Raw genomic sequence first — 27886 nt, 5'->3', positions numbered from 1 at the left:
TTAGCAAAAAACTGAATCAGGTACGATTTGACATCATCATCATTATTGAAATTTTTACCATTCAAGGAGTTTTGTAAAGATCGAAACAAAAAGTAATCAGATGGTGCAAGGTCAGGACTATATGGTGGATGTGGCAAAACATCCCAACCAAGCTCCATTAATTTTTGCCGAGTGACCAAAGATGTGTGTGGCCTTGCATTGTCATGATGGAATACAACACCTTTTCGATTTGTCAATTCGGGCCGCTTTTCTTCAACTGCATTGTTTAATTTCGTTAGTTGTTCAATGTAGACATCAGAATTGATCGTTCGGTTGGGTGGTAAGAGTTCAAAGTAGACAATTCCTTTGTAATCCCACCAAACTGATAACAAAACCTTCTTTTGATGAATATCAGCTTTTGATGTTGTTTGAGTTGGTTCACCTGGCCTGCTCCACGATCTTTTCCGCTTGATATTATTGTAAACAACCCATTTTTCATGGCCAGTTATCAGTCGTTTTAAAAATGGATCATTTTCATTATGTTTCTTTAGCAAATCGCAGCTGCTAATGCGTTGCGTTAACTGTGATTCTTTCAGTTCGTGAGGAACCCATGTATCGAGTTTTTGAACATAGCCAAGTTATTTTAAGTGATTTTCAATGCATGTATGTGATACATGAAGCTTCTCTGCAATCTCACGTGTTGTACTGTGACAGTCCGAATTGATTATTGCTTTGATTAGGGCGTCATCAACTTCAACTGGACGACCAGAGCGTTTTTCATCTTTGAGTGAAAAATCACCAGAACGAAATTTGGCAAACCAATTTTGACACTGCCGTTCTTTTAAGGCTTCGTCACCATAAACAGCACATAACTTTTTATGAGCTTGCAATGCGTTTTTCCCTTGTGGAAATAAAAAAGCAAAATATGACGAAAATGTTCCTTTTGATTTTCCATTTTTCAACGAACGCCAAACGAAAACTACAAAACAGATCAAAAAACTTTTTTCACTGATTAACAGCTGAATAGCCAACTACCAAATAACAAAATGTGTTTTACATTTGTACTACGTCTGCAAACCTAAAAATTCAACTGAAGCCATATGTGTGTGAACCCGCAATTACTTAGCTGCCGACCCAATATAATTATAGACACACTCTTAAGTTACCCACTATTTCATCTTTTTTCTTTACTTCATATGTAAATTTATTAATATATTCATTTATGTAATGAGTACAGTTTATCTTCCTTATATACCAGACTATACACAGTTTTGCTCAGTATTGCCCAACATTTTGCACAAGCTGTACAGATAACAAATACTCAAAAATCTTGGTTTATGTCAAAGTTGTGCAGTTTAATAAGCAATTTTAAATAAATTCTCTTTTGGTCTTAGCCTTCCTCCCCGAAACACAGTAATGTATTTCTGTGAATAGTCAATGATATTTTGGTAATATGCTCATTATTAATCATAAATCATCTGATTTTCAGTGTAGGAGGCATACTTCAGGGTCATAATAGTCTTCTCATTTATTGAATATTTATCACATCAGATATTGTGCAGAGCTTGCATCAGAACCCAAAAGTTCTGAGGTATGAATTATTACAATCCCTAATAAAAACAAACTAAAAAGGATAGTCATGCTTAGAAGGAATTGGTTACCTTAAGACTTTACCTGTAAAATTGGAGAAGACAAATGGGATTTGATCTAAGTCTGCATGCCTGAAATCAACAGCCGGTTTCCATTTCTATGTACCTGGTTATTCTGAACATCCTTTCTTCTTTCTTTATTTTTTTGGATGGGTAGGGTTAGAGGGCAACTTAAGCTTCTTTATGATTCCAGAGATCCATGGAAGATTACAGTGATTATGTGATTTCATTCTAGGACAAAAATACATCCATGGATCTCCAAATCCTTAAAACAGAATCAAATAAGATGGGAGAAAATGAAATCAGAGTAAGGTCTTAAATGTCTGTGCAATGAAAAAAGTCATGAAAAGGGAAGTTAAAATCACACAATGCAGAGATTCCGAAATCGGGTGATACTGCATCCAGACATTGTTAGATTTCAAGATCACCATTCCAACCCTTCCTAGAAAATAATCCAGGTATTTATTCTGGAATTAAAGTGAATTAACGTTAAGTAATATTTAGAAGTTTTACAGTCCTTTGAGATATGAGAGTGCCAGGATGTCTCAAAATCAAATTTGTGGTGCATGTTTCCCTATTCATAGAATTTTAAACAATCTGTGCATGTTCTAATTTCATACCAGGTTACCAGATATTGTTGATTTTAGAATAAACTAATGAAACTCGTCTTTTTACTCTGATTTATTCATTTTAATAAACTAGTTGCCGCACTTTACATCAGGAGCTGAAATACTCTCCTATCAGGGTTATTAACCTAATAAAAACTTGATAATTTACATAGAAATGACAAACAAATGTTTAGAAAAAAAATTAAATTCCATTATTTGTTCTTAAAATTAATGTTAAACACAGAAGCTCTTCAATAAGCATTGTTTTATTCAATCAACAAACATGTGTTATGTACATACTGTACAGGGTAGGGTAAAAGCTTTACAGTTGTGAGTACCTGAAGTAGAGTTTAATCTTGTATTATTTTCATTGATTATTGTTTTATTTTTCAAACAAACAACTATAAGCCTCCTTTTGCCCCAACCTGTATATCTGGGACTTCTTAGGGCACTGGCAGAACCATCAGGACAACACACAGGTTCTCCTAACACTTTCACACTGTGGAGCATGGGTGATGGCAGAACATAATCAAGATGAAAATAGATAACATGCTAATTATAGATACTGATTTTTAAAACATATATTGTATTGTGTTTTTTTTTACAGGGAGAAGAGAGAGAGAGAGTTAGAAACATCAGTCAGCTGCCTCCTGCACACTCCCTACTGGGTATGTGGCCACAACCAAGGTACATGCCTTTGACCAGAATCGAACCTGGGATTCTTGAGTCTGCAGGCCAATGCTCTATCCACTGAACCAAACCGGTCAGCACTATATACTGATTTTTTACAAATTCTTACCTTGGTAAGAATTCTAGCTTTACCTATTATTGGCTCAGTAATACTGCACAGTTAAAACATTCTCTCAGCACCTCACATATTTCATCTATAACGTGAGAATAATTTTAACTACCATGGGACATCATTTTGGTTATCAAGTGAGACAATCTATTCATCTAAAAGAAAAGAGGATCTTTCTCTTCCTTTTGGTGAATATACCAGCCAATTGATCTTTCTACTTCCTACCATTTTCTGAGGCTACTGGCCTCCAGATAAGAGGTGTCTAATTTAGTTCCCTCTGAAATTGTTTTTATTTTATTTGTCTTATTCATACCTAGCATTCAGATAGGACACCAAACTCAGCAAAACAGCCAGAGCAGCTTTCCCCCCTCCCCAGCTTTGGACCAGGGGAAGGATTTTTTGAACTTCAGGATTAGCCAGAGCATATCACAATGCAGCGACTGGACCTGGCTCCAAGATCGTAGATGTACCCCGAGTTCCAAAGAAACGGAGACCAATGCTTACCCATTATCTCATGCACCCCACTTTTAGAGATGACACTGAGACCCAAAGAAATAAATCTGGTTATATCCCATTATTGTTAGGAAGATTTTAATGTATCAAAAAGAGGTGACTCCAACTGATAGTACCTTTTATGTGAACATAGCACTCATAAACTAAAAAAAAAAAAGTCCCACCAAGATTTTGTAAACTGTGAAAAAACAAAAACGTTAACCTGGATTTAAAATCAATTATGATTTTTTGCTAGTTACAATTTGTCTGTTTTTGTGATTATCCCTTATCTTTTAAAATGTGAATACATTACACATTTATTTTAGTTCACATTTTCTCAAGGGGATTTACATATATTAATTAATTTGGTTCTCTCAAATCTATGAGGTGGCTACAAGCGATGGTCCCACTTTCAAAGATGAGAAAAAGAAGTTCTGAGAATCTCGGTGGTTTGCCTGAGGTCATTCATAATTGGCAATTAAGACATCTGCTGCTAGAATTCTTTATACTATATCCCATTCATTTCTGCAAATTTTAGTTGTTATTGTTAACTGACCTTCCAAAAGGGAATAAACCAAACAAATGCTAATGATAATTTCCTTTTCTGAAACAGGAAATATTTTATCACATATATTTAATTACCATCATCACAATAGAATAATATATTCAAAAAAATATTGGCATCACACTGAAGAAAGAGAAACAAACAAAAGGCTGAGAACTCACAGGGTAAACCTGGCATTAGACATTCAGAGATAAACAGTCCTAAACGTAAGTAGGATTATGCAGCACAGGATTTTAATTTAAGCCTTTCAAAGTTTTCCTTAGAAAAATATGATATGCCTGTCTTTAATAATGCAAAAAACAGGTCTTCTAAGTTACAGTGCCCCTTATGTACAATATAAAAAAGAGAAAGAAAAAAATAAAAAAAGTCTGATTTAAATGGACTGAATGCACTGTTTATATGAAGTGCTATGAATCAACCCTAACCTGACCTTCACATGGCATATGTAGTATCTAGCAGATGACTTAAGCTTTGAACATCAAAATCTCATTTCAGATTACTGATCTGTGAAATTCTAGGAGACATTAGAAAATCCCATGGAAGATAGCAAATAACCAAAAGGAAATATCAGCAAACAAACCAATGGTGTATTTAGAGGAGTATGAGAAAACGGTTTTAAGTGTTATGACTGATTTACAAAAATTTAAGTCTCATATTTTATAAGAAAAATCATTTAAAATGTAATAAAATATTTTATATTCTATTATAAAAAAAACTGTGGATGATTTAAAGAAATTAAAATAGATAAAATGCACATATATCTTTAAAATAAAGTATTTTGACAAATTTTCTTAAGAAGAAATAATAATGTTCAGCCATATTTTAAATAATATTTAAGATTCAAGGAATATCAGTAGGAAAAAAAATTACACTGGCATGATTATCATGAACTCAAACCATACCTTCAGTTACAGGGAAAATAATTAATTTACTGTTGTCATATAAGTATTCCCCTCCACCTTCTAATACATTCACAAGATTCACTATACAATTGAGAAGTAATTCAATTTATAATGACATCTTTATAGAATGATTAAGTTCCTTTTTGACCTACGTAAGCCAAAGAGAATGTTGCCTTGTCAGAGTCAGCATTTATATTGAAAAAAACTTAATAAGAATAACCTGAATTGAATATGATAAGAAAAAGAAATCCCATTCTATGGTTGTATAGATTGCTTATTGTTGGGCTTATTGATTTGTCAACTTAAGTAGTGATTTTTAAGAGACATTGCTACTGTTTAATTTATGTGACACTTAATAGCAAATTTGAATACCTCTCTAGCAAAATTATATTTCTAAAAGAGTCCCAAAAAATGAGGTCTTTTTAGGTTTGTATTTCAGAAGCTTTAGGAGAAAATAATCTTATATAGGACAATATTGGATACAAGGCTCACAGATAACTTTTTACCAGTGTTTTCACTGACAAAAATCACTATCTTCAAAACCTTTTGTATCACCATTTGTACTAACATAGATGGATCTAGAGTGTATTATGCTGCTGAGAATCAATCCGACATGTAATAATTACAAGAGTTCCATCAAAAAGTTGATGGGACTTGGGGTGCTCAACAAGGGTGAGCCACATATGTAATTTACCTGTTGGAAATGGCTAAACAGCACTTCCCCCAAATCTGAATAGGATTATTTGCTGCCAGACAGCTCAGGGCATTTTATTGCCTCCTGTTGGCCAAACACCTGAACCACTGTAGGCTATTCCCCAAACTGACAATGTTTCTATATTCTACCCTTTGATACCTTACCCTTTGAAGTGTACATCTCTGCCTTGCCTTGGGACAAATTGTGTTTAATAAATACCACAGAGTCTTTAGACAAAGTAGAATCTTCAGTTCCTTTTAGCTGAAGCTCCTTTGACCCCCAATGCCTTTCAAAATTATCTTTCATCTCTGGACTCTTTAATCATCTATGTGCAGACCCTTTCTCCAGAATGCTGAACCCTTTGTAAGGCTGGGAAAAGAACCCTGGCATTATGATAAATGACATCAGATATAGAAAGGTGAATATGTATCCTATTATCTCACTTTTATGGGGAATCCAGAAAAAGCAACAACAAAAAAGGAGCTCACCTTTAGCCTGCAGACTGAAGGTTCCAGTTTGGATTCTGATTAAGGGCTGGATCCCCAGTAGGGGGCATGCAGGAGGCAGTCAATCAATGTTCAATGATTCTCTCTCATGATTGATGTTTCTAGCTCTCTCTCCCTTGCTATTGAGGAGGCAGGAGAGGCTCCCACCAGCTGTCAACCAGTTTATGCCTGAATGGTGCTCCCCCTGTGGGAGGGCACTGACCACCAGGAGGCAGCTCCTGTGTTGAGAATCTGCCCCCTGTGGTCAGTGCACGTCATAGTGACTGGTTTTTCCACTGTTTGATCAATTTGCATATTACCCTTTTATTATATAGGATATTAAATCATGTGTATACCTGAAACTAATCCAACATTATATGCCAGCTATATCTCAAAAAATAAAATTATTCCCCCCCAAAGTGAAAACAAATAAAATACCCTCTGCTATTCCAGGTCACAATCTTTATCACCACTTCTCATCATGATTCAATGCACTTGCCCCTTGTTTTTTTTTTTTGGACAGTGATTCCTGCAGGGAAGTGAGCCCAGAGGATGTCAGAGACACAGAGAAAGGTCAGCATTGTATGATGGTAGCAGGGGAAAGCTGGGAGGTGGAAGAAGATAAAGGCTGAGGGCTGCATTCATGGAAAAGACTCCTCTCTTTGAAGAGGATGGAAAAAACAAGAGTTTTAACATTTATTAGCAGCCTTATTTTCAAAGGCACATTTAACTTTGAAACCTGTATGGGTGGAGGAGTCAGGTAAGCTCCTCTGATATCTTACAGCATGAATTACAGAGTGTTTTATACAAGGTATTTCTTGATAAGATTAGATAAAGTAGACATATTTTAAAACTGTGATAGCAAATTGGACATAATCAACTATTGGAAATTTCAGTTTGACCAATACCATGTTTTTCCTTTTTTTTTTTTTTTTTTTTTTTTTTTTTTTTTTTTTAACAATATAATCATTTGGGAATGGCTATAGTCTCTGATTTGCTGGGGTCCACAGCAGTCTTTGCCATCTTATACTTAATCCTCTTCAAAGGGCTATGAGGCTTCATTCCTTTTTTCAGAGCAGAAGATAAGGAGTCTAGTATTCAAAGGGATTAGTTCTAGGAACACTATTATCACTACAAAACCCTTTAGCCTGTATAAGTGTGTGTGTGTGTGTGTGTGTGTGTGTGTGTGTGTATGTGTGTGAGAGAGAGAGAGAATATGTTTATGATTTGTAGTGACTTCCACTGTAATATTTTGGGTGTTTTGTCCTAAGAAATATAAAGATGACAATATCCTACATAAACTTCCTAAAGAAATAAAGAATGAGAATTGAAATGTTTTGCTTAATCCATATACTCAGCAAATACATATACAGAGACTAAATTATGCATATTTAAAATAGACAATATTTTGAGCTGCTCAATGAATTTTCATAGAATCTAAAGAAACGTGTATTTATTCCTGTTCATTCTCTGCGTATAAAAGTTTCATTATTTAGCTAATTTTAAGTCTGTGCTATTACATATTTAACTGCATTTTACTATGTCAAAGAAATGTTTCTCTATAATTCAAAAGAAATGCTTCACCACCGTGTTATTATTCCTTCTTGATAATTTTGTTTATTGCAAAAGAGGTCCACTCTGTGAAATGTAAAATTCTCCAGACCTTGTTTTCTAACTTTCCCTTTCAACAGAGTCAGGGGATGGGAGAGTCTGGCTCATGGCAGCACCCAGGCTGTCAGCACAGGGCTGAGAACAGCGCAGGCCCGTCTTCCCTCCTGCCTCCTCATGTATTATTAAAGCCAACAACGCTTCAGGATTGTGAACACAGCTGACCATCCTCCAACAAGAAGTTCAATTCGCAAACCTCTGAATGTTCACCAATGCTCTGTGCTGCCTGCACATGGCAGATATAATTGGCAAACTGAATGAAGAATTGCCTATTCTTATGAGGCAGTATTCCAGATAGAAGATAAGAAGAGCCTGAATAGCTAGGCTGGCACGGGAAAGGGGTTCTGCTTTTCATATAACTCTTATTATGAAGATGCAAATTTCTTTTCAAGCAGAAATGCTGTTTGTGGCTGCTCAGCAGACATTCCTTTAACTGTTAACAGTTGTGTCCTAAAATGTCTTGTGTTTCAATATTTTCCAATGCCATTTTGAGATGATATAACAATATCTTCTCAGAATTCTCTATGGTGATATATTTACAAATATTTATAATTTACATCCTCGGTGTTAAATTATTTATATAATCAAAATACTATATCCAAGATTTAATGGAATCTTAGGTTAGCGACATTGAATATCATCATTAAATCTGACCCACACTTTGATTCCACAAAAAGGATCAGTAAATATCTATGAATCATTCTGACAAGTTGGTATATAACCCTTTTTTGAAAGGAATAAAGGAATTCAGTTGATGTGTTTACAAATGTTTATGTGTTAATTTATATATATTTTTTCTTATAAGTATAATCCATTTGTTTGACGAGTCATATGCTGTGCATATATGATGTAAAAATAATCACAAAATTTTTACAAGGAAAATGCAATATCTGCCCCACACTTGACTTTCACCCTTCAAGTTAATCCCTCAGTGTTACCATGTAGTTTAGTTCATGCTAAACATAGTCAAATGCATATAAACTTTAAAAATAGGCACATAATTATTGGCACCTATACAGTTTACAGACATTTTTTTTCACTGCTACCACTTTTGAAGTTTAACAATTAATAAGTTGACAACTACATTTAATATTAACATAATTGCTGGATTTTCTCATTATATGAAAAGCCACTATACAGATATGAATACAGTGGCTACAGAAAGGTTATTCTCCCATTCTTGAACTCACTGATCATTCAAGACCACAATATGTGCTGCCTGCCAACTATGGCACAGGACTCTGCTAAACCTTTCTGAAGTGCACCTTCTGCCATTATAGACCTCAGAGCCAGAGAAGACACGACTAGCTTGATATATGGCATGTGTGTTTACGAGCCTTTGAATCACCTCCAACTCCTGGTGACCCTATAAATGAATGATGTCCATAGTGTCCTGTCCTCAACAGTCCAACTCAGCTGCTAGACTCAGGCTTAGGGCTAATTTATGAACTCAATCCATCTCATATTTGGTGTTCCTCTTTTCCTGTTGCCTTTTGTTTTCCCGAGCACTGTTGTCTTTTCCAAAGAACCTGGCAATCTCATGATATGCCTGCATGCTGGGTTTCTTCTTAAGTCATCTCACTGACCTCTCCTCTGCCCCCTTCCATTTTCTCCCTCTCTGTGTCTGTGTTCCCTCTTTCCATCTCCTTTTTCATCCTCAGTGTATCTCTGTACCCACAGGCAGATGTTTCCTTTGTCTCCTCTCTATCTTCTTTTACTTCTGTTTAACTTCTTTTTTTCTCACTCCTCGTGGCTCTCTGACCACCCTCTTCTCCTGTGTTTTTCTTCTTTTTTCCTTCATTCTCACTCTTCAGCAACACACCATCTCCCCATCCTCTCCTCTCTGTTTTCTCTGCTGGCCTCTCTCTTTTCTTAGTAAGTGACTATCCACTAGTCCTGCCCTCTTCTGCACCTGGTCCACTGCAACTTTCACTTCAAGCCTTAGCATATGGTAAATGCTACTTGTTAGAAAGCTCTCCATCTCCTTCAACTAAATGTAATACATTTTTACATTTAATCTCATATTCTCTTTCATTTCTGCCTTAAAACTCTCAACTCACCTACAATTGTGTTTAAAAATGTTTTCCTCAAATTTTTGAATGGGTAACAAATTCACATAATTTTAAAATACATTTTATCAATTTTAGGGGGAGGGAGAGGGATAAGGAAAGGAATATAGAGAGAAACATCAATCAGCTTCCTCTAGTACAAAGTCTGATTGATCAGGGATGGAGCCCAATGTGCTCTGACCAGGAATCAGACCTGTAAGCTTTTGGTGCCTGAGATAATGCTCAACCAACAGAGCCACACTAACCAGGGCACTCATATAATTTTTAAAAAGAATAAAAGTAATACAGTGAAAAATCTTTCACATACCGTTCTCCACCAGTCCAATTACTACACATTCTCCATACCATCATTCTCCAATGGAAGCTCCAACATATTTACACTCCCATGAGCAACATGAGAAAGTCTTAAGAGAGTAATTATTTCTCCACAATTTTGTCAAGATAAAGTATAATCAAACTTTAATTTTTTTCAGTCTGATGAGTGCCTAATACCCTCTCTCTAAGACCTTTATCCTCTTTTATTTGTTTCCCTTACTTTAAAAACATACCCAGTCTTTCCCTATTTAAAACACAGGAAATATTTCTTAGCCTCATTTCTCTCTAGTGTTCACTTTCTTTGTCATTTTACTTCACTTCTACACAGTCATTGGCACCTCATCACTCTATTGATGCCTTTAGAAGGTTACCAGTAACCTCCTACTTTACATATACAGTGAACACGTTCTGCACTTAGTTTGAGTCATTTTTTCTTGAGCATTGGCCACTGATCATCATATTCTTCCCCCTGGAAACATTTTCTCATTGGCTTTTAGGTTAGCTTTTGGGAAAACCTGTTTCTTTTCATCTACAAACTACATCAATCTCTTGGGTAGGCTTTTAAAATCTCATTGACCACCGAAATCAGTTTGGCTCAATGTTTAGAGCGCCGGACTGTGGACAGAAAGGTCCCGGGTTCGATTCCGGTCAAGGGCATGTACCTTGGTTGCTGGCACATCCCCAGTTAGGGGGTGTGCAAGAGGCAGCTGATTGAGGATTCTCTCTCATTGATGTTTCTAACTCTCTATTCCTCTCTGTAAAAAAATCAATAAAATATATTTAAAAAAATAAAATCTTATTGACCTTTATAATTAAGTGGCCCTAGGATTTACTCTTTGCTCTATTCTTATTTTAAAACTTCTCCTGGTCAATTTTCTTTATACCCTTGACTTTCAATGTAGTAATCTGATAGCATTAATGTGTCCAAATGCTTATCTTCAACCCATCTTTGCATGCATTTATACCTGCATAGTGTATTTGTATAATATAGAGGGTAAGAGAGAGAAAGTATTATGCTAGGATTTAAATCAGTGTGAAAAATAGGTTGAAAAATTATTAATAATAGGAAACACTGACTGCTTGGCACATGTTACAGAGATTCTGTGATTAGACTATGAAGTATAGAGCAGAGCCTCATTCACGCTTACAACTGCTTAGAAGTGAGTGATGAAAAGATGACTGAATATTTAGTATTCTAGAGCTTCCAGAAAGCTGAAAAGATGATCTTGTGGAAATATATATTATGAAATGATCTCTTGTGGGATTTATTGAACAGATTGTGTTGGAGAGCCACCTGGTGGTAAGAACATGTGAGCAAATGTGGAGTTTTCACTAAAATCACTTCACATGAAGGACATTCTACTTTACCTAGACAGATTAGGGCCAGAATAATTAGAATCTGTCTAGACCCCCATACAGATTCTATTCTTAAAAATGTGTTGCTCCAGCCTACTTGACTTCCTTTATACATTTTCAGAATAATATATACTTATAATCTTATGGGTTTCTTTAATTTATCAACTTATATACTTAGATTTGGTTCAAGGAATGCATAGAAGCAAAGTATGTAAAGACAAAACAAAACAAAACAAACAAACAAAAAAACACAGAAAAACACAAGAGTTGAGCTTATATAATTAGAGGGGCAGTGATGGGGCCAACAATGACACTTGCTGCTGCTCAAGACTCCCTCCCTCCCTTCACTTTTTTCACTCTCTGACTTGGTCTCAGGGTTGTTATTAGCTAAAAACAGGCTTCTTCTGGGTATATGCCAAAAATAGGTTCAGGGTTGTACATGAAACTAGAGTGAGCCAGAGAATTGCTTTTAAAATTTAAGATGGGGAATGAAGGAGAAGTCAAAGAGGAAGAGGAAGACAAAGACGAAGAGGAAGAGGACTATGAGAATAATAATAATAATAATAATAATAATAATAAGAAGAAGAAGAAGAAGAAGAAAAAGAAGAAGAAAAGAAGAAGAAGAAGCAGCAGCAGTAGCAGCAGCTTTTCCTATGGCTGGTGGCTAGTGAGCTGTGGCTTTGCTGTATTCCATAGTGGAATGCTTCACAAACCAGAACTCAGGTTGAAGAGACAGCCCTGATCTGAACCATATTATTCTTGTGGCAATGGAAAAAGATGAAGAAATTTTGAAGAAACTCGCATAGGCTCTTAAAGTTTCTTCTCAGAGCTAGCACTGATCTCTTTTCCTCATATTTCATTGGACAAAGTATTGTATGTCACATGGCCAAATACAATATTGATGGTAACGGAAATACACTTTTGTTGTAAGAATTGGCACTTAGATGCAATGTACTAAGGTGTATAATAAGTTTAACATAATGTATTGTCTAAACCAGAACGAAGTATGTAAGGTTTTAATTGTTTTCCTGTCACTTTTAACAAAAGTTAAGCAATCCAAATTTGAGAGTAAAAGTATTTTTTAATAATTAAGCTAGGAAAATAGGTATAAACTGAGATTTTCCTGTCATACTTAGATATAGTGGCACCTTCCTCTTATAGGAAAAAAATGAGGAGCAAAATATTGTGAATAATTGAGTTGATCATACTCAGTTGAGTTGATCAATTGAGAAATCAGACATACACTCATGGATGCGTACACCCATGCTGAGGGAAGAAAGGAAAAGCAGGGAAGAAGGTGGGCCAGGTCCTGTGCATGAGGAAGTCAGACATTAACTGCAGGCTGTGCGACCTCTTCTGAAATACAAATAAAGACAAAGGACAATGAACTAAGTTTGGTGTTATTTGAATGATGCCCTACATTTGAAAAGGTAAGTAATAATAAGTAAGTAATGACATTTCTCTGGGCTCAGTGATTGAGTCACATTCCCTGGACTCAGGCATTAGTAGGAGTAGAGAGATGAGAGAAAAGAGAGGATCCTGTGCTGTTCAGGAATTACAAATGTTTAATATATAAACAGAGGCTTGCCCAAAGAGGGAAACTGGAGTAGATTATGTTTAAGATAGGTTAGAGAATTAAGAAAAATATAGAAAAGCAAAATGTAGTCTAAACATTTTATTTTATTTGTTATTTATTTATTTTTGGTTAATTCTCACCTGAGGCTATTTTTCTATTAAATTTTAGAGAGAGGGGAAGGGAGGAAGAGAGACACACAGAGAGAAATATTGATGTGAGAGAGATACACCGGTTGGTTGCCTCCCACATGAACCCTGACCAAGGTTGGGGATCATGCCTGAAACCAAGGTAAGTGCCCCTAACCTGAATCAAAATCAGGATCCTTCAGTTTGCAGGCCAACACTCTATCTACTGAGCCAAACTGGCTAGGGCAACTTTGAACCACTTTTTTAGAGAAGGAATTTGTGAGAAGGAATAATTTTGAATGAGAAAATTAAAAAAAAAATTTAATTTAAAGTGTAGGACTTGATTTTAAAGAAGAGACACTTTGGTATTTAATTGATCTAGACCACAATTCATAGTTTTAAAGAGAAAATATGCATTTCAGATATTCTTAGGACATCAGCTGATGGCATTGAATTAAGCAAACTTTTTATCTTAACTGCATCATTTTCTCCCACCCCTATTCAAAGAGCATGCCTAAATAAATAGAGCTTTGAGTGCCTTGAAAATCGTTACCCTTCTACCCAAAATTGATGATTTATTAATTGTGGTATTTAATTATATCACTTCCTAAGACTGTAAGGTTTTAATTGTTTTTCTGTCACTTTTAACAAAAGTTAAGCAATCCAAATGATTTACTATATTTCCTTAAATATCTTAATTATTGTTTATTACATATTTTAAAAAACAAGTGTTCTTAGGGATTCCTATTTCTGAAACGTTGGAAATTATTTCCCTAAGGTAAATACTTGTGTTAAATTATTGGCATAATGAAAATGTGCTATTTTAACCACAAGGTGGCAGAAGAAGCTAAGTACTCCATGTGCCTTTTCCAAATCACTCAAGTTGTTTTCAGACATTAAGTTTTACCAAAGTCAGATGGAAGATGCTGGGAAAAAAATGTACTTTGTGCCTTTGTTAAAGTAGATGCATCTGTAAAATAAGTCACTATAGAAGCAAGAGCGTAGGGAAGAAGTTAAACAACTAAATATTCTTTTATATCCTCAATACAAAAGGTTTTTTCAAAGTTGGTTTCTAATAAACATTTGAGTGGGTCAAATAAATACTCCCTTAGCAGATTAAAAAGAAAAATCCAGACACAAAACACATGGTCATATTTGGTGTTCTGCGCTGTGAACCCAGAGGCTTTTTCTCTGCACAGTTTCTTCCTACGACCACACACAGATGCCTGGGGAGCTGCCACTGATGAAGGAATGGCACCTGGAATGTGCTGTGAACATCTGTGCCACGAGAGAGGTGATTATCTTCTTCCTTCCACCTACCCAACCTGATATTGTCTCCGAAAAGATAAAACATACACTTACCTTTGGACACTAATTCAAAGGAAGTAACATTGCCATATTAAGATAATAAAAGAGACTATAGTTGTCTTAACCGTCAAAACAACAAAAAATATTCAAGATGTCATCTACTACCATTATAATTCAATTCATGCAAGGCAATGTTTCTCTGAAGAAATCATAATTGAATAATTGTATTGATGTAAGTACAAATTTCTGTATTTTAATAACTTTCTGGTAATTGTATGACTACAATGCAATTAAAACTTCTTCAAATGCCATTCAAGACTCTTTCATTATCCGTTGTTCTTCTGCAATGTTTCTGTACATTTATCCCAACAAACCATGGCCTTTTCACCACTGCCTTTGTTAAGGCTCTTCCTTCCTAGAATGTTCTTTCTCTGTTCCTGCAACTGGCAAGCCACCACTTCTCCTTCAAGAAATGATTCAGAGGTTATCCCTCTGAAATCTCCCCTGAATTCTGCCTTAGAAACATAACATCATTTCCTCCTCTGAATCTTAGAATCATTGTTCCTGCTTTCATCACTTTAATCATTTAATTCTACCTGATTTGATACATTTATGGCTACCCAACAAGAGGAAACTCATTTCATGATCTTTCTGTCTGTACAGCCTGTTAGGGTACTTTAAATAGAAGCCCTGAATGAAGAATGAAGTAGTCAATACACCTATAATCTCATGCAGGGCATAGGTTAATTATCATTTATATGTGAAGATGACATTTATATTCAAAGATGACTATGATTTTAGAGTTTACCTATAGTTAATTTATTTTAATGTTAAAAATTCAGAAAAATCTTTAAAATGCATTAACATTATAAAGCATAAACTATGGGGCCATTATTATTCAACTCCTGACATTCTCTGGGAAGTCATATCTATAAAAGGATTCAGCATATGAAAACTGAAGCTTAAATAGAACATCCTTTGAAGACTCTTGCCCCTAAGTAAAAACTTCAATAATTCCTTAATATTTCCAATAAAAAAACAATATTAAATGCATAAAATGTTAAAGGTGATTTGACCGGTGTATCTTATAGTGCAAAACATGTTATCTTTATCTCATGGACAGTAGACCTGATCTAGTTGTTCTAAAACCAAATTATCTGATGGTTACTTATGTACTTAAAACAACAGCTTAGCTCAGCCACTATGAGGGGTTTCATAAAAGGTAATTAAGGGCAAATACATAATATATTTATATAATATAACATTATAAGTGGTTATCAGATTATACATACACAAATAAATGGGTACACTTGATAGAATATCAATCCTGTAGTCAGAACAGAAAGTCATAATAGCATCTATTCTAAGATAACTGAAAAGAGAGACCTTGCATTTTTCATGTAAAATGCACCCAGAAGAGACTACCAAAATAATGGTAGAATTCTGACATAATGCAAACAGAAAATCATTTAGTATTTCTTCAGAACTATGGAGCAGACTATACTGCCAAATAAACTTGAGTCTCATAAGCATATTGCTTATGAGATATGTGGTCTGATATTTAATTTTTTTTGTGGAGAGGGGGAAAGGGGCATTTAATATTTTAGCAAAGCAATTTATACCAACAATAACATCAGTCATTTCCCTGAATGGAATTTTTTTTATGTCAATAAAGGAAGGACACCAAAAGGCACCTAACAATTCATGAGTTTGGGATTGGTATAGAATGTGGCCCGAGAAGTTTCAAATATTTCCACTTACTCTCTTACTCTCCATCATTTAACATGTGTGCACATCTCTCTGTGTATACGTGTGTGTGTGTGTGTGTGTGTGTGTGTGTGTGAATCAATCATTATTTAGACTTTCATTCGTATAATAAATGAAAATGTAGCCGAAACCGGTTTGGCTCAGAGAATAGAGCATCTGCCTGCAGACTGAAAGGTCCCAGGTTCGATTCTGGTCAAGGGCATGTACCTTGGTTGTGGGCACATCCCCAGTGGGGGGTGTGCAAGAGGCAGCTGATCAATGATTCTCTCTCATCGATGTTTCTATCTCTCTCTCTTCTTCTCTGTAAAAAAATCAATAAAATATATTTAAAAATAAATAAATAAATGAAAATGTAATAATTGAATGTGAATTACAAACTTCTTAAATAAAAACTTTAGAACTCTATTTAGAAAGCATACTTTTGTGTAAAATTTAACATTACATATATAAACATCTAAAGAATAGTAAATTAGTCCTTCTTTAATATTTAATGGTCAATTGAGTATATATTGAAAGAAGTAGAGTTGATGGTTTCTACTTGAATCATGTGAACTATTATCATAAATGTGGAAAATCTGAATAGTTCTGTGTTGAAAGTGAATTATTTTTTGTTACACTTGAAAAACTTAACTGTTAAGGTAACAATTACAAAGGTTTTTTGAAATGTTTAAACATTCGAAAGCATACTTCAATGGTATCAGAGGCATGATGATGTCAATGGTATCAAAGGGATGATGGTATGAGAGATCCCTTTAGTCTCTCAGCTTGAAGTTCCAATAATTTAATGGCTAAAATTCAACAAAGAATTCCCCAGTCAACACACAAATACATCTGAGAGATCTGTTCATTGAAACATTTAAAGGTGGGCTAGTGGGAGCAAGTCAGAAGGCAAAAAGGGAGGAGAATTCAAAGGAGCCAAGGATGCTTAGTCTGGAGAAGGGAGGATTAGGATGTGACTGGCACTCCCTTCAGCCAGGGGAACAAAGAGCTTTAGTCAGCATTCCTGCAGGAGTGAGCAGTAAGAGCTGTAGCTGAGTCCAGTGACCTTGGCAGGGTCGAAGCACAAGGGTGTGGCCAATGTTGTCTGGCATTTGGCATTCCAAGCTAAGGCACCTGGCTGCCTTCCTTTAATTTCCTCCCCCTCACCCTTCATATCCAGTTGGAGAGCACATTGTCTGCAAACCTAAGCAATGGTACTACTATGGGTCACAAAACTAGCCTCAGCAAATTCAAGAAGACTGAAATTATAGCAAGCACATTTTCTGACCACAATGCATTGAAATTAGAAATCCACTGCAGAAACAAAGAAACCACAACCATATGAATATTAAACAACATACTACTAAAAAATGACTGGGTCAAAGGAGAAATAAAAGTTGAGATTAAAAGATATCCTATATAATAAAAGCCTAATATGCTAAGTGTCCTACCGTTGTTTGACCAGTCTCTATGACATGCACTGACCACCAGGGGGCAGATGCTTCAATTGGTAGATTAGCTTGCTGCTGGGGTCTGGCAGATCAGGACTGGGTGAGATGGGCCAACATTCCCTGGAGCCCTCCTCCAGTCCCTTCCCTGCCCTGATCATGCACTGGCGAGGTTCCTTGGCCTGGCCTGCTCCCTCTCTCAATCTGGGACCTCTTGGTCCAATCCCTATAGACCAGGCTGAGGAACCCCATTGGAGCATGAATGCTAGACAGTATAGAGATAAATAAGAATGTCAATAGGACACATCAAAACTTCTGGAATGCAGTAAAAGCAATAATAAAAAGGCAGTTTAAAGATTAAAGGTCTATCTCAGGAAACAAAACAAAACAAAAAAATCCCAAGTAAACAACTTCACAATTACAACTTGTAGAATTAGATAAAGATCAAAAGTAGTGCACAGCATTAGAAGAAAGGAAATTAAAAAATTAGAATAGAATAAAATAGAGAACAGAAAGATTATACAAAAAATAATGCAACAAAGAGCTAGTACTTTGAAAAGATTAAGAAAATTTACAACCGCTGACTAGATTCAGTAAGAAAAAAAAAAAAGAGAGAGAAAATACTCAGATTAACAAAATCAAAGATAAGTTACCACAAACATCACAAAAATACAGAAATACTACAAAAGACTTTTCACCACAAAATTCAATAACCTAGATGAAATGGATACATCCCTAGGAATATATAATCTTTTTAGACTAAAGCATTGAGAACTGAAAAATGTCTAAGTAGACTAATCAATTTTCAGGAATTTGAAGCAACAATCAAAAACCTCCCCAAAAATAAGAGCCCTGGACCAGATGACTTCACTAGTGAGTTCTAGCAAACTTTCAAATATTTGATACATATCCTTCTCAAACTCTTCCAAAAAATTGAAGAAGAAGCAATTCTTCCTAACACATTTAATGAGGTCAACATAATCTTCCTACCAAAAACCTGGCAAGGATAACACAAAAATAGAAAACTACAGCGCACTATGTCTGATGAATACAAGTGCAAAAATCCTAAACAAAATACTAACAGGTCAAATACAACAATACATTTAAAAAAAATGATGAAGTGGTGCACATTCCTTGGTTCAACATATGCAAATTTATCAATGTTGTACTCCACAATAATACAACAAAGCATAAAAACCATGTAATTTTGGCCCGCTGCTCTGGCTGCGGCTCCCCTGGGGGCTGGTTCCTGTCCTGGAGCCGCGGCGCCCGGAGGACACCGGAGTGACGGGCTGACCGGCCACCTCACCTGGAGCTGCGGGGTCCAGCCAGGTCGCCTGGCCCCGGACCTAGGACCGAGGTCGTCCTTCGTGCCCTGCACCCTTTGGTCCCAACTCTCTGGGCCAGCGCGCCCAGGGACAGGGCTGAAAACAGATGAGTCATTTTTCAGAGGTAAAAGACGACCCAGACACTATGGGGCCTCCTGGTGCTGGAAGGAAAAGGACACCAGAGAAAGACCGCCTTTGGGCAGAGAAGAAGCTCTGGGTAGCATTGCCAAAGACGCAGCGCATGGCTGGCAGCAAAACGGGCTGCCTAGGCAGAAGCAAGAGATGCACGCATGAGGAAACTGGAACGACAGAAGAAAGAGTTGGATGAGAAATCTGACAAACAGCTTGCTGAAAATTACTCTAGACCTTCACCTTCATCTCAAAATTCTGCTTCAGCAACAAACACTCTAAGTGGAAACGCATCCAGACGAGGAAGTGGGAACTCCAGCAGCTTAATAGATCCAGACACCTCATTACGTGAATTGCGGCAGTCTTTGTCTAAAGTGTAAGAAAAATACAAAACACACACACACACACACACACACAGAAACACAAAAAACAAAACATGGTTTCCAATGGACAGTTAGACAATGAGAAGAACAATTTGATCTACCAGGTAGATACCCTCAAGGATGCTATTGAAGAACAAGAGGAGCAGATGGCAGACTTTTATAGTGAAAATGAAGAAAAATCAAAGGAGTTAGAAAGGCAGAAACGTGTAGTGTGCTTCAGCATAAAATGGATGAACTTAATTAAAAGAAGGCCTTCGACAAAGAGAAGAGCTTATGGAGAACCATGGCTTAGTTAGAGTCCCTGACGGCACTCCCCATGGCAATGGCATTCATGAACCGGTGGTTGGAGCCATCATCGTGGTGTCTCAGGAAGCTGCTTGGGTCTTGGAGTCTGCAGGAGAGGGTCCTCTAGATGTCAGGCTATGAAAATTTGCTGGAGAGAAAGCAGAGCTACGGTCACAACTTAGAAAACTTAAGCTGCAGTTAGAGGAGGAGCAGCACAAGTGCTCCAGGGGACAGCACAGCGGCTGGTGACCTGGCCGGGCTGCAGAGAGGCTGGTGACCCGATCCGGCAGCAGACGGCTGGAACTTGCAGAAAAATGCAGAGATTCTAATAGACAAATTAGTAAACACAAGTTTAAGCTTTCAAAAGCAGAACAGGCTATAACCACCTTGGAGCAAAGTATTAGTCGGCTTGAGAGACAGGTGCTGAGATATAAAACTGCTGCTGAGAATGCTGAGAAAGTGGAAGCTGAACTGACAGCAGAAAAAAAGGAAGCAACAGCAAGAGTTACAAAGAGCACTGGAGGAGACTGAGGAAGTGGAGATGACCAACAGCCACATGGCCAAGCAGCTGGGGAAGGTGAAGGTCAAGCACTTCTGGCCCAGCAATAGGGAGGCCGCCATCTACCTGGGAGCTCCCAGCCCCACCCAGAGGGACTGACTTCTGCCCATGGACAAACCCCTCTCAGTACTGTTTGAGTTTTGTCATTAATATAGCCACCTTTGTACTTTATAATTTGTGAGAAAATGAAATAGGTTTGAATCTTCTTGAATAAACACTTTGGATTTTGTTTATAGTTTAATTCTAGACTAAGAATTAGTCCATACTATTTATTTATTTATTTATTTATTTATTTATTTACTTATTTATATTTATTTCTGTAATTTTAGCATCAAGTTTACACAACATTTGCCCCCAGCTGCTTCAGTGACGGGGCGCTCAGAGGCCTCAGCCCTGGCCATTGGAGTACAGCGATTCTGAGTGCTCATTGAGCTACTTGCTGGAGACCTCAGAGAAAATGCAAGTGCCTTCTCCACAGTGCAGTTCTGTCTTCAGTGATCTCCAGTGGTCAAACACATGTATCCTCATGTCAGATAGCATTTATATTTTAGTGAAAAAACAAGTTCACAGGTGGGGAATAGACACTGAGTGGCCAGATTATTATGATCTCTGAATGCATAATAATCTGGCCATTCAGGGATAGGGGACATGGGTGGCTGGCCAGCCAGCCTGCAGGTCGAACTCCTGGTCGAGGGGACAATGTGCATATTAGCCTTTTATTATATAGATATACACTGAGTGGCCAGATTATTATGTGTTTTGAGATTATAATAATCTGGCCACTCAGTGTATGTTTCACTAAAATTAATATGTTTGAAGGAAAAAGCCTTCTTTGTACAATATTTAAATTTATATAAGAAAATGTTAGGAAAAAGTTATGGGGAACGTATTTAACACTTGCTTTATTGCATGGGTCAGGGAAATCCAAGGCTTAATACTCTTAAAGTAAGAGAAGGGTCCTTATTCTTTAACATCAACTGTGCTGTATCTTTTAAGGAATTTCATCTGCTGCTTCTTTGTGGAATGAAGCCTCAAATAAACTCAACTTGGTGGGTGAGGGGGGTACAGGTAGGTGTAACATCTGTCTGGAGAATCCTTTGGCTGACAAAAAACAAACAAACAAAACCATGTGATCTTATCATTGGATGCAGAAAAAGCATTTGATAAGATACCACATCCATTTATGATTAAAATAAGATGATATAGAAGGAAAGTACCTCAACCTAATAGAGGCCATATATGACAAATTCTAAGCTAGTATTATATTTATGGTAAAAAAACAAAAACAAAAACAAACAAACAAACAAAAACATTTCCTCTAAAATCAGAAAGAGGACAAGGATGTCAACTCTCATTGTTATTGAACATTATTCTGGAAGTCCTAACCAAAGCAATTCCCATCAAAATTCCAATGACAATTTTACAAGAAACCAGGTAAAAATACCTAAAAAGACCACAAATAGCCAAAGCAATCCCGCGGAAAACAATAAAGTTGGAGTTATCACACTGCATGACTTCAAATAACACTACAGAGCAATGATAATCACAGCAGCATGGTTTTGGCAGAAAGCAGACACACAGATCAGTGGATCAGAATTGAGAGTCCAGAAATAAGATCCCTTTTATCTGTTTAAGTAGTTTTTTGACAAAGAAACGAAAAACACACAATGAAGAAAAGAAAACCTCTTCAATAAATGGTGCTGAGAAAGTTGGCAATCCAGATGCAAAAGAATAAAAGTAGACTACAATTTGTACCCATGTACATAAATTAATTCAAAATGGATCAAGCCTCAATAAAAGATCTGAAACAGTAAATTACATAGAAGAAAACATAGATACTAAACTTATGGACCTTATCATTAGAGAAGATTTTATGAGTTCTACCCAAAAGGCAAGGAAAGTAAAGGAGTAAGTGAGTGGGAGTATATGAAACTAAAAAGCTTCCACACAGCAAAAGAAACAAAACAAAAGGCAAACAACAGAATATGAGAAGATATTTGCAAATAGCTTCAACATGGGTTAATATTCAAAATACATAAAGAACTCATAAAACTCAACATCAAACAAATGAACAATCCAATCAATAAATGGACAAGAGCCCTAACCAGGCATTTCTCCCAAGAAGGCATACAAAGATCAGCAAATAAATGGATATTATTTTTATTACTTTTACACTATAACAATTCTGGTTCATGGTAATTAGTATTGAGGAGAAAAAAAAAAAACACCCACAAAACCAAATCAAAACAAAAACAACAACAACAAACACACAATTGTGAACTAATAATACTTCTGTGGTCATCCTAACATGTCAACTATTTTAATTCTGCTTTCTGGTTGTTAGACTTGCAGCTAACCGCATCAAGCAACACTAATGCATTAATAAACTCAGAAATATAATGCCATTAAACATTAAAAAAAAGATGTTCAACTTCACTAACAACTAGGGAAATGCAAACCAAATGAGATACCACTTTACACCTGTTAGAATGGCCATTACCATCAAGACAAGTAGTAAGTATTGGAGATATTTTGTAGAAAAAGAAATACAGATTCATTGCATGTGGGAATGTAAATTGGTACAGCTACAATGAAAATCTGTATGAAGGTTCCTAAAAAAAAATCAGGAACAGAGTTAACATATGACCCAGAAATCTCTCTTCTGGGAATCTACTCCCAAAATTTGAAACATTTCTGCACAAAGATATATGCACCTGTATGTTTACTGCAGCATTATTCATGGTGGCCAAGACATGGAAACAACAAAAGTGTCCTTCAATAGGGGATTGGGTAAAGAAGCTATGGCATACTATAATACTCAGCCTTAAGAAAAGATGAAATAGTACCATTGCAACAACATAGATGGGTCTTGAGAGTATTATGTTAAGCAAAATAAGTCAGAAAAAGCTAAGAACCATATGATATCATTCATACATGGGATATAAAACTGAAACTTATGAACACAAATAGCAGTGTGGTAGTTGCCAGAGGGAAGAGGATAGGAGATGAAGAGGGTCCTAATATATAGTGATGAGAGAAGATTGAACTTTGGGTGGTGGGCACACAAACCAGATCATTCATCATAAAAGTATGCACTTGAAACCTATATAACCCTATTGATAAATATCACCACAATAAATTTAATAAAATTAAAAATTAAAATAGAAAGCATACTTTAAGCGTAAATTTTAACACTACAAATATAAACATCTAAAGCATAGTAAATTTACTTATTTATTTTTGTAAGTAATTGAAAATATATGGAAAGAAATAGGGTTAATGGTTTCTACTTGAATTACATGAAATACTAACTTAGAGGTAGAAATCTGAATAGTGAAGGTGAATTTATTTCTGTTACACTTGGGAAACATAACCATTCAAGTAACAATTTCAAGGGTTTTTCAGTTTTTTGTTTGTTTGTTTGTTTGTTTTAAACAGGATAGCATTTGTCTAAATAACTTCAAAATTACTTAAAAACTGGGAAATAAAGCAGACACTGAAATCATCTTAACTATTTTATCGATTTGAACTATATATAAGTGTTTGTATCTATCTACTATAACAAACTTACATGGTCTTAAAAAAGAGGAATATGTCCTATTCTTTTTGTGTCATAATCTTGGACATAAACATTTGTAATATATTTTTAATTGAATTGAAACCAAATTTGTTCCTCCAATAACAGCAGAAAATAATGTTTTATTATTTCTCTGGTCATACATATTTATGACACTGTAGAGGTTTCAGACTAGTGTCCATTAAATACATGAAAACCTGTAATAAAAATTTTCAAGCATTGAACAATATATTCCTCTACCTTACAGTCCTTATTTTTTTGGCAATATAATCACATTTTTTAAAAGTCTACATTATTTATCATGTATTTATCTCATTTGTCAATATAATAAAATTTTATAAAAAGCAATATTAAACGTAGAAATGTTTTATTAAAATGTCCACTAAAAGAGATGGTGATTAAACATTTAAGCATCCAAATATATGCTATGATGAATGGTTCTTATAAAAATTAATTTAAATATTTAAAATATATTTCATTATAGTAATTATTGAAGAAATAATAATAAGAATCTCCAGTTTCTACCATGCCAAGACAATATTTATATTCTTTTTTTATAATATATATATATATATATATATATATATATATATACACACATATATATATTATTGATTTTTTACAGAGAGGAAGAGAGAGAGATAGAGAGCTAGAAACATCGATGAAAGAAAGATATCCATCAGCTGGCTCCTGCACACCCCCTACCAGGGATGTGCCCACAACCAATGTACATGCCCTTGACCAGAATTGAACCTGAGACCTCTCAGTCCACAGACTTACACTCTATCCACTGATCCAAACCAGTTTTGACAATATTTATATTCTTAAGTATGTATATTTTCTGATAATTTTATACTTGGATAATTTTATTTTACATACATATTTTATCAATTCCTTTAAAAATATTTTTTATTGATTTCAGAGAAGAAGGAAGAGAGAGATAGAAACATCAATGATGAGAAATAATTATTTATCAGCTGACTACTCCACACTTCACACTGGGGATTGAATTCACAACCTAGACTTCTGCCCTGACCTGGAATTGAACCACAAACTCCTAGTTCGTAGATCTACACTCAACCACTGAGCCATGCCAGCCAGGCTTATTAATACTTTTAACATTGAGTTTTCATCAATTTATTTTCCTAAGCACCAGAGACAAATTATTAATATTATTTAAAAAATCTTTATTGTTGAAAGTATTACAAATGTCCCTCCTCCCCTATTGCTTCTCTCCACCCAGTTCCTGCCCTGCTCTAGGCCTTCACTACCCTGTTGTGTGTGTACATAGGTAAAGCATAAATGCATATATCTCTTCCCAGCCCTCCTTCCCTCTGAGATGTGTCTATCTGTTCCATGTTTCCACACCTCTGACTCTACTATATTCATCAGTTTATTTTGTTCATTAGATTTCTTATTCATTAATTTTGTATTTTAGATTCAATTATTGATAGATATATATCAATATTTACTGCCATTTTATAGTTTATATTTTCTTCTTCTTCTCCTCTTCCTCTTCCTTCTCCTCCTTTTTCTTCTTCTTCCTTTCCTAAGAATTCCCTTCAACATTTCATGTAATATTGGTTTGGTGGAGATGAACTCCTTTAGTTCCCACCCCCGCTCTTTTTTTTTTTTGTCTGTGAAGCTCTTTATCTGATTTTCAATTCTAAATGATAGCTTTGCTGAGTAAGATAATCTTGGTTGTAAGTCCTTGCTATTCATCACTTTGAATATTTCTTGCCACTCCCTTCTGGCCTGCATAGTTTCTATTGAGAAATCAGCTGACAGTTTTATGGGCATTCCCTTGTAGGTAACTAATTGATTATTCTCTTTCCATTTTTCTTTGTCTTTAGCACTTGGCATTTTAATTATGATGTATTTTGGTGTGGGTCTCTTTGGGTTCAACTTGTTTGGGGCTCTTTGTGTTTCCTGGACTTGTAAGTCTATTTCTTTCACTATGTAGGGGTAGTTTCCTGTCATTATGTCTACAAATGGGTTTTCAATATATTGCTCTCTCTTTTCTCCTTCTGGCATCCCCATAATGTGAATGTTGGTATGCTTGAAGTTGTCCCAGAGGCTCCTTACACTACCTTCATATTTTTCCATTCATTTTTCTTTTGTTCTTCTGATTGGGTGTTTTTTGTTTCCTTGTATTCCAAATTGTTGATTTGATTCTTGGAATCCTCTATACTACTATTGAATTCTTCTTTATTTCAGTTAGTAAATTATTCTTTATTCAGTTAGTGTATGCTGACAAGTCCTTTTTCATGTCTTTTCCATGCTCATTAAAATCCTTGAAAGTCTCACTTAGTCCCTTGACACTCTCATTAAGTCCCTTGAAGCTCTCATTAACATCCTTGAGTAACCTTATAACCATTGTTTTGAACTCTGTATCTAGTAGTTTTCCTGCTTCTATTTCTCTCATTTGTAACATATTTCTTTGTCTCTACATTTTGGCTACTTCCCTATGTTTGCCTCAATGTATTACATAGAGCTTTTATGTCTCCTGGAATTGGTAGAGTCGCCTTGTGTAGTAGGTGTCCTGTAAGGCCCAGTATCTCAAGTTTCCCCAGTCACCTGAGCTGGGAACTCTAGGTGCACCCCTGTGTGAGCTGTGTGCACAGTCTTATTGTAGGTAAGCCTTGATTTCTATTGGCATCATTGGGAGTAACTGACCTCCGGACCAATTGTCTGTGAGTACCAGCTGTGTCTACAATGGAAGAGCTGATGTGCAGGAGACACCTCTATGAACAGGATTTGTTTCAGTGGGAGCTTTGGAGCTCACTGAGTCTGCCACTTGTGTGTGTCAGTCATGGATGTAGTTGTAGAGTTATAATCTGGTATGGTTTGAAGCTATCTACCAGGTATGCTTATTCTGGGGATCCCCAGGAGGTGCAAAGTTAGCCACTGCCAGGGGCCACCCAGCATGAGATACAGAGAGAGAGATCTGCAGATGGTTGCTACTTGCATTGGGCTTAGAAGTTCCGGAAAAGAACCAGCTAAGAAGCAAGGTAGTTTGGTGCTAATGCTAAGTCTGGGGCCTCTTATTGATAAGTTTGGGGCATGCTGAGCCAGCTGCTGCTTGTTTGAGTGATTTAAGAAATGTCTGAAGCTTGAGCTGGGACAAGCCACTTATATAGAAAAGCTGTTGCAAATTGAATGTGGCAAGGTTTCAGGGAATCAGCAGGGTGAAATGAACAGTGTGGGTAATGCTAATGGAAACTCAGATATGGCTGCCAGTAAGTTCTGCAACAGGAACGGTGACCCCTGTAGGCACCCCCAATCTGGGAGAAAGCTGTTCCTGAGTTCCTGCTCCAATGCCAGATAATTCAGTTCCTCCTCATATGTTCCTGGGATCCCCAGCACTGAAGCTAAGAATAAGCAAGCCTGTGTAAATTTGTGTGCTGGCCCTTTAAGAGGAACTATCTGAGGCTCCAGCAACCTCCATGTCATTCAGCCACAATAGCCTCTGGTGTTTACAACACCAAGTTTAGTTAAGGGCACTTCTCTTCCCAGCCCTGGAACCCTGCACTGAGGTTCTGGTGTGGGTCTGGGACCCCTTGCTCCTCACAGGAGGCCTCTGTAGCTGAGATACTCCTTCTAATTAAAAAAAAAAAAAAAAAAAAAGCCATGTAGGTTTCAGATCAGCCTGTTCCTTGCCACTACCCCTATCAGTTTGATGTGCTTTCTTCTTTACTTCTGTAGTTGTAGGACTTCCATTCAGCTGAATTTTAGGCAGCTCTGAGTAATAGTATTTCTGTATTTTAAACTGTTTTTTTAAATATATATTTTATTGATTTTTTTTACCGAGAGGAAGAGAGAGGGATAGAGAGCTAGAAAC

General features: G+C 36.2%; 1 protein-coding gene and 1 pseudogene across 4 annotated transcripts in view; one reads left to right on the top strand and one right to left on the bottom strand.

Annotated features, from left to right (window-relative positions):
* ROBO1 (roundabout guidance receptor 1) overlaps positions 1-27886 on the bottom strand; it is a 997335-nt gene that overhangs the window by 913469 nt on the left and 55980 nt on the right. The window lies entirely within an intron of this gene.
* Positions 19193-20567, top strand: LOC118724793 (annotated as a pseudogene).

The sequence above is a fragment of the Pipistrellus kuhlii genome, unplaced genomic scaffold (genome assembly GCF_014108245.1).
Source record: "Pipistrellus kuhlii isolate mPipKuh1 unplaced genomic scaffold, mPipKuh1.p scaffold_m20_p_2, whole genome shotgun sequence".
Classification (NCBI taxonomy): domain Eukaryota; kingdom Metazoa; phylum Chordata; class Mammalia; order Chiroptera; family Vespertilionidae; genus Pipistrellus; species Pipistrellus kuhlii.
The sequence above is the reverse complement of the archived record's forward strand: the minus strand, read 5'-3'. Positions and strand labels throughout refer to the sequence as shown.